Source organism: Thalia democratica, chromosome 1 (genome assembly GCF_965202585.1).
Source record: "Thalia democratica chromosome 1, ktThaDemo2.hap1.1, whole genome shotgun sequence".
In the NCBI taxonomy this organism is placed as follows: domain Eukaryota; kingdom Metazoa; phylum Chordata; class Thaliacea; order Salpida; family Salpidae; genus Thalia; species Thalia democratica.
The window spans coordinates 70,226,526-70,244,447 of NC_139165.1; positions in this window are offsets into that span (position 1 = coordinate 70,226,526).

Consider the following 17,922-nt stretch of genomic DNA (forward strand, 5'->3'; position numbering starts at 1 on the left):
AATGTTAATGGCATAAAATTAGGCCTTAGGATTAGGACTGCTTATCTATTCATTAAAGCAAATTCCTATATCTATATATATATATTTTTTAATTTTGATTGTTCATTTTCATTTAGACAGTATTGTTTTTTATTAAATGTGCACTATTAACCAGTATAAACATTTAGATTTTACAAAATATTTCAAATTTAATTTAAGCTTCAAATCAATAGTTTCAATATCTAAAAATATTTTAAAACTGCCAGATTTATATAATATCTAAAATGTCTACTATTAACATTATTTAAATCTTTGTACATAACCTGTCATTTCAACTAAAAATTCTATACTTTTTATTGTCTAACAATATTTTAAAAACTATTAGGTCGAAAATACTTAAGTTAACTAAACATTTTAAATGAATTAGATATTGAAATGTAACTATAGTAATAAAATTATTAACAGGTTAGCCACTCTTTGAGTCAAAAAATAATTTATTTGTGACCAAAAACTGTTGTGAGTGACCTTAAACTGTACAGAGTCATCCTGAGTTTTTTTAAATCCTTTAAAAAAGTTTTTCTATTCTGGCAAAAACATAATGTTATTTCTAAAAGCAGTCAAAGCTAGCCACATGCTTAAAAAAATAAAATAAATTTTAAAATCAATAACAATCAAATTCTTAAACAAAAATCGTTTTACAAAACAAAAAAATATTGAAATAGGAACAACCAAATCTGTTCTGAGACTTTTTTAAATATTAAAACTATGCTAAAATTCTTATAAAAAAAACAAAACTATCCTGATTCAACCTGAGTTTAAAAATAAATTGTTAATATCCTGAGTCATCCTGAGATTTTTAAATTCACCTTAGTTATCTTTAGTGCATGGCAACCCTGCGATTTAGTAGTATTTAAAATTAGTACAATTAATCTTTTTAAGTGAAGGTTTAAGACTGATACAGATAGGCTATTTAACATGGAAACCTAAAAAACCTGGAATTTAAAAACTTGGGCAAAAAAAAGAAGTTTTGAACAATATTTTTATCAGGTTATTATTTCAAAAAATATTTTTCCAAGTTTTTAATTAAATTTAGTTTATAGAAGAGCCCAAATAGGCAAAATGTCTAGTATGTTAAAGAACATAAGTTGAGAGAGAGAGCTATTATCAATGAATTTATGATTAAAACTAAAAACAATATTTTTATGTAAAATAATTAAAATAAAATTAGATAAGAAATAACGATTAAACACAATACACAACTGATATATTACTCAGAGTTTTATTTGTTAAAAAACACATTTAAGTGGCATTACATATTATTTTATGTAATTTTATAGTTTAGAAGTTATTTTTTTTATCCTTAAATTACATAAAATAATATTCAATGCCACTTAAATGTGTTTTTTAATTTTGGTCTTTTATTTACTTTTTATTTAGTTTCCTACTCAAAGAAAGCAATAAAAATTGTAATTTGAAACACTTAGAAGAAAATTTAAAAAATCAGTGGTTACGCTGGTGATAACTCAGTAGTCAAAAAATTATATACTGGCAGATGTTTAAAAAATCTGATCTGTAACCAAATATAATCTAAAAAATCATAAAATTTCAAAACTTAATAAAACTAGCTGATGACAACTTTTGAGTTTCTATATAGAGACATTTATGTGATAGAAGGAACTGGTAAATGGCTGAAGTATTCTTATACAGCTTCCTATTCTTAATACAGAAATTTTGAGTATACATGATCATCAAACAAATTAGGCGAGTTTTAAAAATCTATAAACTAAATTTGTAATTGCTTTAAATTAAAAAAAAATACAACAGATACTTATGATTAAAGGAGTAGTAATATATACTTAAGGGAAACAATTTAACAAAATTAAAATAGTTTTTTACTACAAACTAAGGGCTACAAACTTTAGTTTACTGACTCATTTCCAATGAATCATTTGATGACTTTTTGTTAATTTAAGATTATCTTGAACTTGATTAAGTGTTTAGTCTAGTTGTGGAGCTAATAATTTTAAAAGAAAGAAATCAGAAGGAAGTTAGGAACTACCAAAGAAAAAATGAACTTAAGTTATCATGAACTTTTATTATTTATATTATTTAATGTTATATAATAAGAAAAAAACACTTAAAATGTTTTGGTCCAAGGGTCTAGTTTACAATAAAAACTTTTGAATATCAAGTTATCCACTACTTGGATACAATTTAACGTTTTGTCAAGGAGTTGCATGTGTCTAAACTCACAGATTTTGAAAAGAGGTTTAATTAAATGACTGTTAAATGACTACACGTATTGTTAAAGACTAAATCAGAGTGGCCACAGCTTTATAATTTTATTTTCTGGATTTCTCCTTTTCTTCCTGGTATCTAAAAGTACAAGTCTTCTTGGCCTTTTTAGTAGAAAACAAAATTTAAAGATTAAAATTGTATTTTGTAATACAAAACAAATGAAAAGCCATTGTAATGCTATTTTAAAATAGTTTATTATTAATCACAAATCTTTAAATAATTTACAATATTTCTTGTATATTATATTTTTAATTTTGATTTTAAGGTTAATTATAAAACAAAAATTGTTCAAAATTTTAGATTTTTTATAATTATTGTTCAAAACTCCAGTATTAAATTTAAATAGTGTAAAACAAAATAAAATGTTCTAATTTCAACTATAAGTAAGTTGTATGTGTTTTTTTAACAGATTTAATTGAAAACAGCCTTAATTTTATCAAAAAAGTGAAGGCTTACAACTAGGTAAATACTTTTTTTAAAGGTAGAATTTATTTCCCCACACTACTATGTTGTAAATAAATACTTTTATATGCAACCAAAGTACACATGATATTATTATGATCAATGATCTATTACACATGATGTAACACATTTTATTTTCCCCAGGAAACGTTTCTCGTTGCAAGGGGTAGAGTTTGAGACCAATGTTTTTTGCCACAAGTCTATTCTTAAGATTTACAGTTTTAAAGCCAGGATTAGAACATTTCAGCTTTTTTAACAAAGTATAATAAACTATTACACCTAGTTTTTCAAAATATACTTATTCTAGTTCTATGTAATGGCTTAAAATTGAATTAGATTTAGTTTCATATAATAATCAAACTTTTAAGAACTAATGCTATCCAAAAAATTCACCATAACTTTCTAGTAAAATGTAGCCTGGTGGTTTAGCAGTCCGCATGACAATTGAAAATTCTCTCAGTTGTGCAATGTGAATGTCACATATACAAAAAAAATTATTTTGTGCTCAATGAAATTTTTATATTTCAAATCTAAAGTAGTTAAAATATTGTAGTTGTGAAAACTTGCTTGGGGATTAGAGATTTAGAATTTGCTGTAATCCTATAAATAATTGCTAATATAGATAAAATCTATAAAGGAAGTTTGTCTAACTCTTGTTCACTAAAGTTATTTTTATCTAAAAACAGAGATATTCTATTAAATAATATCTGGATTCATGGAAGGCAGGTAAAATTACGAAGTTATAATGATAAAGATTAAGTTGCTCAACCTTCACAAAAGTTTATCATCTAAAGAAGAGTAAGCAACTAAAGTTTTACTTTTTTTTATATATTTTGATGAAAAACATAAGGTATTTAAGGGATAAAAAGTTATACATAAAGTTGATAAATGTAACATAGATGTTGTTATTATGACAGTATGAAAAAAATAAGTAATTAACAAAAGAAATCATAGAAGAGTCTTAATAAAAAAGAATCTATAAAAAGCTATCTTGACTTTAAAACCAAAACCGAAAAATTATATTACTTAAAGGCATAAACTAAATTATTAAAATACAGCTCTGACAACTTTTGATAAGTTATTTAAACATACTTTCTCTTATTCGTTATATTCTTTAACTAACTTAAGCACAAATATTTATTTTTTATAAAAAAATATTGACTTTTTTTCCAAGTATAATTTTTTTCCATTTATTATTAGTTTTTTTTAATCCAACAGATGACTTGTAAAGTTATTTTACCAAGACCTAGAATTAAGTTAGTTTCTAAAATATTTTTCAGAAAGTATACTAAACTTATTAAGCTTAGCTTAAATAACTTAATATGTATAAAATGTTATCATTTTTTACTAAAAAAACAAGTATCTTTGGGGAAAGCTTTGAAAGAGTAAAGTTGTAATTGCTGAAATCAGACACTATACACTAAAATATTCTGGATTAGCAATCTAAAACATTTTTTTAATTTAAAACTTTAAATAAAAAAGCCAGTTAGTCAGTATAAGAAACTCTTATATATAAGTACTAAATACAAAAAGTAAATAATCAAAAACTACAGCCTTTAGTTTGAGATTGTAAAGCAACAAAACAAGCTTATAATCACAAGTTAAAAAAGACTTGTTCAGTAACATAAACGCTTTCTATTTTTTATCAATCATTAGTTATCTTAAATGCTTATTAACAAATCTAGTAATAGCTACAAAAAAGCATTTATAGTTTTAAATGTTAAGTAGTGTAGAATTTGTTAATAGGGTTTGGCTACAGCAAGCAAGTTTCAAATAGTGACGTCACTAAAAAGACGTGGCATGAGTGGTGTTTCTGCTAGTCACGTGATAGAAGTTAGAAAAAGCTGATCAGCTTTCTCTTATCGAAAAATAGCTTAATACTGCTCCTTTCGAACATAAAGCTTCTAACTCAGTGCGAAATTGTTAATGTACATTTCTTTAATAGCTATAGTTTTCAAAAAACTGTAATCGAAATATTAAATTAACTATATAACTTTATAAAAAAAATTGTTGTTTTTTATTTTTTCAGAGTTAAGATGTTGTTTTCTAATTACGTAATTTAAATTTGCTGTTTATTTTTTAGTTGACTAACTACACTCCGATTCCAAATGCTTACATAAAATATATTTTAAGAGTTTTAAAAAGAAACTTCTAATTTTTAAAACTTCATATTTTATTAAATTAGAAAAGCTTATAAATAATAGTAAAAAAGAACCTTTTTGTAAGTTTAAAAAGGTTTTATAAGTAGAAAATATAAAAATATAAACATTTTATGTTTTCTTTTATAACGATGAAGTATACACAAGCAAGTTTTTAACAAACATTTATAATCATAAAACTTTCATACAACAATGGTTAGATTTAAAAATTTTTGAATTAAAAGATAGTTACGTAAAATTATTAGCTTGCTTTCTAAAACCCTAAAACGGTTTTAAATCATTCCGCCAAGTATTTAAAAGAATTAAGTTTTTTATTAGTTGTATCGTTTTTTATTTAATTACTTTAAACTGTATCCTGGACGCTAGTCCTGGACAAGAAAAAAGATTTCCGTGCTGTATGACTCGATAATTGAAAGGTTTTTTCATAAACAAGATTTCTAGACCAAACTTTTATAAAACTAGTAAAATAGTATGTACACAAATATTAAAAATTTGATTGACCATATTAAATCAAGAAAAGTAAATATAATTTAAAATTGTTTGTAAAAGTTATTTGTTTGTAATAAAATAAGTTCTGTTAGGTTTTTCATATATTTTATCAACGATTGCTTCACAAAGGATTGATATCAGTCTTTTTTTTGTACTTTTAGCCTTACAAAAAATAATCATTTTTATTACTCCAACTTTTTAATCAACTAAAAACTCTAGTGGCATAAAAAGTTCTTTAAATATTGTTTATACACCTAATGAAATTCATTCAAACTTGTTAAGTTTGTATGATATATAATGAATATACTTTTAAAGTACATCCAAACCATATTAAGCATCGATTGGTTTTATAAGCTTTATATTAATAATAAATTGTATAAAACTACATATATTTTTAAACATTTTTTGAACATTTTTTTTATTTATATAGTACGTTTAATCGTAAATAGTACATTTAACACTGGTCTGTATATTATTGATCGTTCAATTTAGGTTTGAATTTGTTATACTTTCGCAATAAGAATCATCTGAATGTAACTTTTGCTGGAGTTTCTCACAGACGGACTTTATATCATAAAATTTCGATGATTAATTAGTTTAATACTAGTACAGTAACGCGACTATTAAAGTATTACATGCTATATAAGACCTTAGACCTAAGAATTATATAGACCAGGGTTTCCCAAAGTGGGCGATATCGCCCCCCTGGGGGCGATATTAGTAATTCGGGGGGCGATAATTAGTAAGGGGGCGAAAAGGGGGCGATTTTAAAATTTTGGGCTGTCATAAGATTTTTACTTTTTTTCTTGCTATTTTACTAATTTTAGCTTGCTATCAATTTTTTGACCCTGAGGTAAAACTTAAACAAAAAAGTTTATTTTATTTATATAAAAAATTGAAAAAAAAACAAGTGCTTATGACTCCTATTTTTGAGTAAATACTATATTTTCATTCATATATTTCCTTATTTAAGAATTACATAGGTCATAGACAATTGGAATCCCTCTCACTATTTTATAACCTGACATATATGTTATTTGGGATCATAAATGGTTTGTAAAAATCTATGTTATTTATTATTAACTTTGACCACATGATATTTCCAGCTGTTTTTTGAAAAGTCACTAAGTTAGACTAAGAAATAAAACTATACAGGGTTGCTAATTTATCTAGAAACCTGGAAAAACCTGGAATTTGACAATTCAGGCAAAAAAAAACCTGGAAAAAATCTGGATTTTTAACAATTTAAACATATTAAGCAGTAAAATTTAGATTTGACACAAAAAAGCTACCCTCTAGATAAAAATATGGATTCCTTCGAGGCAAATACTTTTGAAGTAAACGACTTACAGGAAACCTTCTCAGACTTACAAACTGACCTTGAACTTAAAGTAAATTCTTCCAAAGAACGATATGAAAGCTTTTGGACTCAACAAAAACAAAGGCAAAAATATCCAGTCATTTGAGAGGAATTTAGACTGTTGTTTATAGCTTTTCCTTCCAGCTATTTTGTTGAAAAAGCTTTCAGTTCAGTTATCAACATCTTGAGCAAAAAATCTAATCTAGATATTTATAAAGGAGGTCACTTAAGGCTCTATTTTACTGATTAAGAATCAGATTAGAAAAACTTGCAAGCAGTCATGAACCTCATTCTTCACATTATATTAGACTTCAGTCGCAGACTTTATTTTATGAAAGTTTTTTAATTTTATTTGATCTTTTGAAATATTTCTTTTTTAACCTGGTTTGTATTGTATTTGAGTAGTCTTTTTAAAATAACAACTTTATTAAGCTATTTATTCTACAACAGGTTTGAATAATGCCTAATAACTATTAATTACGGTAGACTTCCTCTTGAGTTCGCACTTTTTACCCAAAAAAATTACAAATTTATATTTTTCTAAATTTAACTAAAGTAAAGTCTGTTACTAACTAAATATTAATAAAACAAAATATATATAAAATTTAATAGCTTATATAGATCTATTTTTTTAATGAAAGCTAGTTTTTTGTTTTAGTGGATTTCATGTTTATTCATAACATTATTGCATATAACATATTGAAATTTGCCATTTTGTAAAAAAAATATGGTAATAATTTTTTGAGTTTGCACTTTTTAATTTTTTTCAACTCAAGCGGAATTCTATTATATTTATTAAATGGTTTAAGTTTTAAAGTTTTTAATACTTTTATTTTGACCTGGTTAATTTTGTAATTCATATTCGTCGTTTTACATTAGACTAAAAGTTTTTAAAGCATAGTGATTAAAATATTTGTTTGAAAGACCTTTATTTGACAGGTTTTTGTTATTACTTGTTTAATCTGTATATAACTTATATCACTATATAACTATTATCTGATTGTAAAATTTTGACAATCATTAAAGTTTATATTTCTAAAAAGAATTTTTTGGTTTTAAAAGAGTATAAATTTGAGATCTGTATAACGACTTCTACTTTTTCATTTAAAAGTTTCTTAAACTCAATTTTATTTTCTAACTTGATTTATTATTAAAAAAAAAATTATTATTATATAAGGAGTTTTAAACTATTAATACAACTGTTTTTTGTTTTATCTTAATTCAATATATATATAAGCAATTAGAATATACTTAGTTTATTTTAATACTTCAACACTAGCTTTTAGTTTTTCACGTTTTTCCTCTGTTAAATTATTATAGGCTAACAGCTAGAAAAAAAAAATTTTAAACAGAATTAAATAAGCCATCAAGAAGACTGTTACAGTTACAAAACAAAATTTTAACCTAGTTAAAAGTTTTTTTTTGAGTGATTACTTTCTGTTCACAGAATTAACTGTAAAACATTGGATTTTTTTTGAATTTAAATGAAGAAAAAAATTGTTAGAATTTAGGTTTAGTTCCCTAAAGATTATTCCAAGTCGAATACTATTTCATGGTATTTTACTACGAAACAAATAGTTTAAACTGTTTAAAATTAAATTTTTAACTTAACAACTAACTTGCTTACAATATATCTTAGCATTGAGATTAATAAATTTACTGCATTTACTGAAGCTGTTGATGAAACCACTTTTCATGTGAGACAATCAACCAGTCGGTCAAACTTCCTTAAACTAGATCAGAAATTATATTTTTATTTTTATTTTATTTTTTGTAAAATAAACTGTTCATTTTTTTATAGTTTTTTAATCTCTGGTATAGTTATTTTAGAATATGCCTATTTATAAAATAATTTAAGTATTTTGTTCGGTTTAAATAAGTTACTTAGTATTAACTTCTAAATGTCCAAATTTGTTATATGAGATATTATTATTATGTCAGGTTTCAGTTAAGATTTCAGGTGGGTAACGTACAGCTCAGATCAAGTCGCAGATCCAGTCGAATTTCGACCCGCTAAGTAAATTGAAAACTACTTGTGCAAAATAAATAAAATTTAGTTTTTTGATACTTAATATTTTGAAATACGCTTTCATTTCTTTTTCAGTTCACAATGTATTTCCTACATCACAATAATACTAAGTCATTTTATTACAATTTTGTTCGAGTTTTTTTATTTTCTTATTTGTTATTTTTTTTAAATCATGCAGCCCGCAATTACATTTTTTAACGAGTTGAAACTAGAAAAGAATTTTTAGGAAATATGAATTGCTGACTACAAAAGTTGTCCACCACTGACCTAAAAGTTTCATTAGTTTCAAAACAGTTCATATTTAAACAGGATTGATAACAGATTACACAAGGCTTTTTAATAATTAAGTATTTTAATACACTTTACTGGGCTTCTAAGAAAATAACTGTAAAATATTTTCTCAAGTCCTGTAAACTACTTTGAACACAAAAGTGCGTGCATAAGAAGTACCAGACTAAAATACATTTTGAACACAAGTTTTTTTAGCTCAAAAGTAAAACTACTTTGTAAAATCGTTGGGGGCGATTTTTTTTCAAATTACTGAAAAGGGGGCGATTTAGTAAATGAGTTTGGGAAACCCTGATATAGACCCTTATACCAAACTTTTTGAGCGCTTTTTTATCGTTCAATAAACACTAATAGAAATAAGATGTACTTATGAAAGACTAAAGCAATTATTTGATAAAGTAAACATTTATTTAGAAGCTTACTAGTTTCTTTTACAGTATACTTTTTACTTTTAGTGTTTGATAGGTGTTCAAGTACAGCTAAGTAGTTTTTTATTCTAAACAACTTTAAGAAAAATAGTAGAAAAACACTGTTTTGTTTTAAAGAAAATGAATAAATAAACCAATAAGGAAGCATTGCTTAATATTTTTTTATTATTTACAATATTTATTTCACTAAGCTTAGTAATTTTCACTTCTTACTTCGAACAACTTAAAACTGTAGTTGGTTTTCATGTACAAAAAAGTAATACGCTGATTTTAGGAAATAAATCAAGTAACTTAGTTGATCAAAGTTTAACAAAATTTTTACTAAATTATAAACTCAGTTTTGATTTAGAAAATGTTCGAATGTTTTCAACAGTTCTGTTAATTTAACTAAATCAAAGAAGTAGATTTTATCAGGCTTTCATAGTCTTTAAATTTATTCTCACTTTTCGTAAATTATACTCAGACTTGAATGAAAAAATAATTTGAGAGAAATTAATAGCACCATATAATATATTAACAAAGTAAGCTGATGTATATAAAAAGACTTAGCTACATTATATAAACGTGAAATATTTAATCAGACTCAGTAACTTTTGGTAATTGCAACTGCTTTATTTTATTTTTTCTATGCTTTACACCAGGTATCAGAAAACTGCGGCCCTAAAAGCAAAGTTCTTTGGCCCGCGTTGTGTTTTTTAGGTAAAAACCTTTTTTTTAACAATTAGAGAAAAGTTATTGTAGTAAAAACCAGGGGTGTCGCGTGGGGTGGAGCGTTGGAGAAGATGCTTTACTTTTAAAAAAATATTACAATATTATAAAACGGTTAAAGTTATAATTTTGAAAATTAACTTTTGTTTACAATCGATTTTTTGTATTTATAGTATATTTATCTTACTAAATTATTTTTCAAAATATCATATTAAGGGGTCTTTCTTTTACTTGTAAACTTTTCCCACCCCCTAACAAAAATACCTTGCGTCGCCATTTGAAGACATTTAATTACGTTCTTGATTTAATATTTAGTAATTGATAGTGCTTAACTATTGATTAATTTATCACAATTGTAATTTTTTTTAAAGTTTATATATAATTAAATACGTAAGTTTGTTTAAAAGTCAGTGACCCAAGGAAGACTTTTTATTACAAAGTGCGGCCCGCGAGCAGTTTTTTTTAAGAAAATTGTCCTGTCAATTGAAAAAGGATGCCGACCAATGATCTACACAAAAGTTTATTATAAATACAAGTTTTAATAATATGTGCGAGAAAGAAATTTAAAATAAAAGTTGCATAAAATCATTAAAAAATTATAAGCTAGTTATACTACGTCAGCGTCTTTTTAATATGACGAATTTAAGATAACTTTGGATTAAAGTAAAAGTTTTAGAAAATAAAACTTTTTTTTTAGTGTCAAGAATCCGAACTGGATTTGTAAGTTTGATTCTTATTATTATTATTATTATTATTATTATTATTATTATTATTATTATTATTATTATTATTATTATTATTATTATTTTATTATTATGATTATTATTATTATTATTATTATTATTATTATTATTATTATTATTATTATTATTATTATTTAGTGTAGTAATTATAAAAATGATGCTAAGTAATAAACTTTTAAATTGAGAAAGTTTTTTTTTAAAGAATCTGTATGAATAATTTTAAACATTATGTTAGTTATTATTTAACAAACATAAATTAGAAAAAAAGTTGTAAAATATAAAGGGTAAAATTTAATTAACTTCAATATAGTTTGAAATGCTGCAGAATCTTTACATTTAAAAGTAAGCTAGTGAAGATTAACAAAAAGTAATTCTAAATAAGTTTCATGAGAGTTTTTTATTCAGCTTCAAATAGTATTTTTCAATATTATGCTAGTAAAGCATGAAACATCTTTAAGTTTTGTTCTTAAATCTTTTAAATTTTTTATATTTAATTACTTACAAAACAAAAGTGTGAAATTATGTAGGTAAATAAATAAATCATAAAGAGTGTATTTTTTGTTTATTTAAACCTAAACTATATCACTATTCAATATAAAAAATAAGCTGTCTATAAATGTGAACAAAATAATAATAACTTTCAGGTTTGTGTCTTAAAGATTAAGCATTGAGTGTAACACCATAAAATGTCCGAGTCCAAAGTCAACGAAAGCGCGAGCAAAACCTCCGAAAAAAGCGAATACTTTACCCCGAGCTCGGGCCGCATCGACGGAAAACTGAAAATGTCCCCGAGCAGAAAGTCCTTCAAGCCGGTGAGCGACTCGGAAGAGGTGGTGAGCGACAGCGAGCTGATCCTGTCCACCACCATCGACACCAGCATCCACCTCACCAGCGGCTCCTCGACCACCCTGAGCTGCCTGAAGAACGACGACTACAGCCTGGGTAGCAGCGAGTCGTCGCAGAACGACTACCTGAAGATGAGCCCCGACACCGACTCGGAAACCCTGAGCTCGCTCAGCCTGTCAAGCTGCGTGTCGAGCGAGGTCGCGAGAGAGAAGCCGGAGAAGCGTTCGAGCGTGAAAAGCAGCCCGGTGAAAATGAAAAAGGTCAGCTTGAAGGATTTGAAGAAGAGCGGTGTTGGGAAAGTTTCCGAGCAGCCCAAGTCGGTTTCGTACCTGCAGACTACTTTGACGTCCTCGGGATCTAAAAACATTTCAGCGAACCAGAAAATTAATAGAAGTTACGCTTCTTCAACTCCAAGGAACGACTCCGTTAGCAGAACACCAAAAGTTCAAGAAAGAAGAGAAGAATCTAGAAGCATGACTGCGCAGTCAAGTAAAAGCATAATTGGCCAAAACAAGCTCAATGTTTATACTGACAAAGAAAACAAGAATGTAAAACCATCCATAAGCAGAGTTACGACAACCATTTCTCAAAGTGGGCCAGAAAATTTACCATGTGCAGCAAAAAGCTATTTTGATCGCTTGAACATGCTGAAAAAAGACTTGCAGTCCAAAAGCAACGGCGACTTTCTTTTAGAATTCCCGGAAACGAACATAAGCGTTTCAAAAGTTCCCGTTTCAAACATTCCTGTTCCAAAAGCAGGAAGAAACGATAAAGACAACGATGGTCCCGAAACCGTTTACGAAACAATTGAGACTATTGGTTTCATGAGAACTCCGATGACTGCACCAATTCCAAAGTGCACCAAGCCAATAATACCCATACTCAAGAAGAAGTCTCAGTTTGATAGAATAAAAACAGTAAACTCGGCCACAAATTCGAGTAAAAGCAACCGCAGAGAAGTTTCAGGAGACCAGAGTGAAGTTAAAGGGATCAAGAGTTCCATTTCATTTGGCGACAGAAGCACGGAATCAAAAAATCAATGCTACAGGTCCCATTACAACCCGACAAGAATCACTTCTTCGAACATTTACACGATGGACGAATTATCCAACGTTAATAGTAGCAAAAGCCAAATTCAGACTGAAGGAAATTATCAAAAACCGTCCGTTAGTAGAACAGCGCAAGCTCAAAAACCCGCTCCAACAAACAATCGTGCTTTGATGGACAACATAAGCAGCCAGGCAAGACAAATTGAGTATCTTCAAAACAAGTTGGACGTTGCTTACAAAGCCATTGCTGAGCGTGATAGGTTCATAGATCTGTCAAACAAAAAGTTCATCGAAACTGAATCGAAAATAAAAGTTCTTGTTGGTAACTTGGAAGAAAGTATGAACAAGAGAGCTGAACAAGAAGCTAAAGCCGTGCAAGTATTGAAGGAAAAAGAAGCGATGGAAGAAAAGGTGTCTAAGATAAGTTATTGTGATACAGATATTCAAGTTGGCTCACCGACGAAGTCTTTAAGAAATAGCACTACTCAGAGCTTTAAGTGCACAAAAACTTCCCACGGTGTCCAAACTTTTAACAAGAAAGTCAGGGCTCCAGTTAGAAATACAGCAACTAACACTTACCCCCTGACAGTATTCTCATCGACTTCTGAAAGCTCCCAAATTTCTGAAGTAGGACAACTTCAGCTCATTCAGAACAAAATCATGAAAAACTCTGGAGTATCTGACGCCAAGGCGTATGCTCAAAGTATACTTGATAAGTTCACCAAAGACTTGCTTGCACCAACTGGAAAAAGCTTCGAAAAGTCTACTTTGCTCGTAGCTCAAAACGAAAAAGTCGAAAAGGTGAAGAGAATGATGAAGACTTCTTGCGTTGGTGCTGCAAATATTGCGTTAGTTTGTACAGCCAGCTTTCTGGTTGTAAAAAGTATCAAAAACGTTCTATCCATGGTAGAGTAGCTTGTCTACTCTGCGTGATGTCATTTCATTAGCCCAAAAGTTTTTTACTTCATGCTCCTGAAGATTAAAAGCCGAAAGTTATTCATTACTGCTTAATATTGAACTAATTGCGGGTGAAATGGAAACATCAAAAATGACATCAGGATAAAAGGTTAGAGATTATTTTTTGTTTTCAGTCTCAAAATAAAATCTAAAGGTTTACTAAAAGGTGTATATAGATATACAATAGTTACATTTTATAATAGAAGATATTGAAAATGTAAAAAGTCATAAAATTCATCATAAAAATATTTTTTTAAATGTGATTTATTTGATTTGAATACAATAGTTTTTAGTTTCTATAATTAACTTTAAGATTTTTTCTAAGATATAAACATTTATTTATACGCTTATGTTTACATACAACTTTTAAAGCAGCTTCAGAAGATTTAAAAAATACACTGCAGTTCTAATAACAAAATAATCTTTATACAGTAGAAACTCATTTAACTTCTGAATTAATTATTTAAATAATCAATTGTAAAATTTTTTTTTTGCAGATTCGTGTCAACTGTTATTGTAAGCAAATAAAAAGTCTTAGTCGAAAAAAACTGTACAATGTCTATAAACTATTTTTTTCTGCTCGTTTTGTCCGTAATTATTGAATTTTGACGATAGAATAGAGCAATTTAGTATCGCAAATAACAACAGCAGCTACTTAAAAGAATTCAAAAAATTTTGAGAGATAGATCAGTCTTCAACAGTTAAGTCGTTACAGATGTATTATCGTTTGTTAGATTAGAAAGTATCGGTAAATTTATAACCAATTACAATTATCTGTGACAAAAAGCTATTGCCGGGATAAATCAACCACCTTCAGGAACGTACGGGTGACACTTTTGCACGGGTTTGATATCAGGGGTAAGGAATAGGGATAAGTAGTTAGAGATTATGGGTTAGTAAAGGGACTTAGATTTAAGGTTCAGGGTTTGGAGTTTAGGGTCCAGAGTTAGGGTAGGTCTAGGGTAGTAATTTAGAAGTTATCATAACCTGTGTTAATCTGAAACCTTCTGATTTCTTTAGTGACTAACTTAAAAAAAAACTAAAGAAACGAGTACTCGAATTCAAGACAGCTGTAAATTTTACTGAACTTTAGTGACAATAATTTACAAACTGAAACTATCTAATAAAAACTGTATATTCAGAAATCAAAATAATATCTTGAAGAAACTACCTTGGAAAAAATCAATAAATTCATAAGAAGATAAATTTACTCTATTTACTTCAACTATTCAAAATGACTTGTTTTTACAAACTAAAAAAATTGTTTTTGTATAAATTCAAAAAAATCTATAAGGGTAAGAATTAGAAGCAGGATGTTTTTTTATGCTCAAGAAAAATTAACTGATAGCAATGATGAAAACCTTTTATTTTGGTGCAACAAGTATAGATTTAGCTAATACAGCTAGAAAACTTCAAATAAAACGTGTCAGGATTTTTAAGTCAGTGGTAGAGCAATTAAAACATCTATTATGTCATTTCATAAGCCCAAAAGTTTTTTACTTCATGCTCCTGAAGACTAAAAGCCGAAAGATATTCAATACTGCTCAATGTTGAACTAATTCCGGGTGAAATAAAAATATCAAGAATGACAACAATATAGAAGGTTAGTATACCTTTTCGAACAAAAACACTAAAATCTTGCTTTTGATTTTGTTAAAAATAATTTACACCAAAATAACTTTTATATTAAAATTTTATAATATTTTACAGATAAGAGAAAAATATTCAAATAAATCTACTTCAACGACGACGAAATACCTTGATCTACTTAGAGTAAAAACGGAAACCAAAATAAAACAGTTTTATGTTTTATATCTAGTTTTTTATTTATTCTGATTAAACAGTGTTATAAATTTTTAGACTAATACAAATTCAAAATTAAATATCAACGTAAAATTTGTTTTTACTCATTTTTTTTTAAGATGTTGATAATTTATGTAAGTATAAAGTGATTTTTAAATTAATTATAATAAGTTTTAATGATTTGGTTTCAAAATATTTTTAAGTTACTGATATTTCAAAACAATATCATCTAACCTAATCTTATGTTTAAATTAAACAAAAAAAAAATTAATTCACTTGTGTCTAGAAAGTAAAAACAAAGTGCTTCAAATAAACCTAAAAATCAGTATGGTTTTTTGTCAACAAATTATGAAATGTAACTTTTTATTCTAAACACAGTACTTGTAGGGACACAGATCAAACTAGTGCATATATAAATGAATATCATTAACTTGCTTTTACAAATACTTTTGAGGTTGTTGACTTAAATATGTTTTGTTAACAAACAACTTATCTTTTCAAAATAGACTTAATAACTATAATTTAAAAAGTTTCTTATGTATAAGAGCATGTAGAAAACATATTTAATTTTACATGTTACCGTTTGAATAGTGGATTGTAAGTTAGATTTACAGCAGTCGTCTATGCAAATCGGTAAGAATTTTTTTTAAAGTAATAATATATTAATATTGAAAAAGTTATATTTAAACTGGTACTGTAGATATAAAATTTTGATTTATACATAAGCAAACAATATAGAGCTACCAGTAAAATATATATATTTTTTTTTAGTAACTTATGAGGATTTAGTTTAGATCATCATTCTACTACTCTAGTTCATTATAAAACTTTTATTAATTCTGTCTTAAGAAAACCTTGAAATCCGCTACAGATTAAAATAGTAATTGAGGTTTGTTCATTTATCAGCTTTTCGTTACCTGTGCTTATACTACCATAATTTATGCAAAACATAATTTTTTGGTTATCAAATATTTTAAATAAAAAAAACTAGGCCAATAATTAAAATTTTCACCAAGGAAATATAAATAACTAAAATACATAAAGCTGATTTTTTAATATGTGAATATGCTAAATAAAACTGTATGAATTTTAACTGTCTGTGAGCTCAGTTTTTATAAAATACTTAATTAACTTAGAACATAGTTTTACCGTGTTTTTATCCAATACCATGAATAAGTAATGTTTTAAAGCTTAATAATTAAAAAAAAAACTTACGCGTTGTGGGAATTTAAGTAGAATTCAAATTTTCTAACATTCATTTTAAACATTTAGTAAATAAGATGAACTCATATTTACAATACCTTTGTATTTTAAGACCCTCAAGCTGCAGTCTTGAACTATTTGTTAAAAATTTGCTTTTTTTTATCAAGTTTAAGTGCAAATAAAAAGAGTACTTTTTCAACTCTCAACCAATTCAATTGTTTTCTTCTTTCACATAAATTGAACTAGAAGACCAATGGTTTTAAATTTGTCAGTTTTTTTATGTAACGCTTTTTAAATAATTTATTTCTCAATTAAATCAACAGCTTTATTATAATTTAATGAGATTCAAAATCAATTAAAACAGTTTTAAAGCTTTTATTAATAAATAAAATGCTAAATAATACTTATTACAGGGTTGCTACAGAATTTTTTAGGTATTTCTTCCAGGTTTTTGGATGAACACGGTTTAGGGTCTACTTCTAGTTTAAATTTACGATTAAAGTAAAAACTGTGTTAAATAGTGTAGCAGCATTGAAAAGATACTGTAAAGCTACTTTAAATGTTTAAAAAAAATAAAATGTTAACAGATTTTTCTAATCTATATGATAGATATTTGATGTCAAATCAAAATTTCACTACTTATGGAAAAGTTGTAGCAAATTCCAGGGTTTTTAGTGAATTTTGTTTAAAATTTCAGGTTTTTTTTCAAAATTTCTCGAAATCCAATTTTTTTTTAGCCTAAATAGTTGATTCTAAGTTTTTTCTCCAGGAGTTAAAAGTTTTGGTTTAGTGGCCACCCTTTTATTAATGATCGAAAATTTATCGACAAAAATAGTTTAAGATATATAGAAACTTTAAATTCACAAATATATATATGAAGATATTAACACTATTATGACCTTTTTTGTTTTACTTCCTTCATTATAAGAACTATTTTGACAATATTTTTGATAGATTTTAAACATGACTTTTTAAATAAATCTATTTCAAAAAATATTTTTATCGAATATTGAAATCAAATTTAATCCAAACAGCGTTTAAAATATTTATAAAAATATATGTAGAATGTTGTTTAAATCATTTGCAGGTTTTTTGCTACTTAATGTATATGTTATAAAATG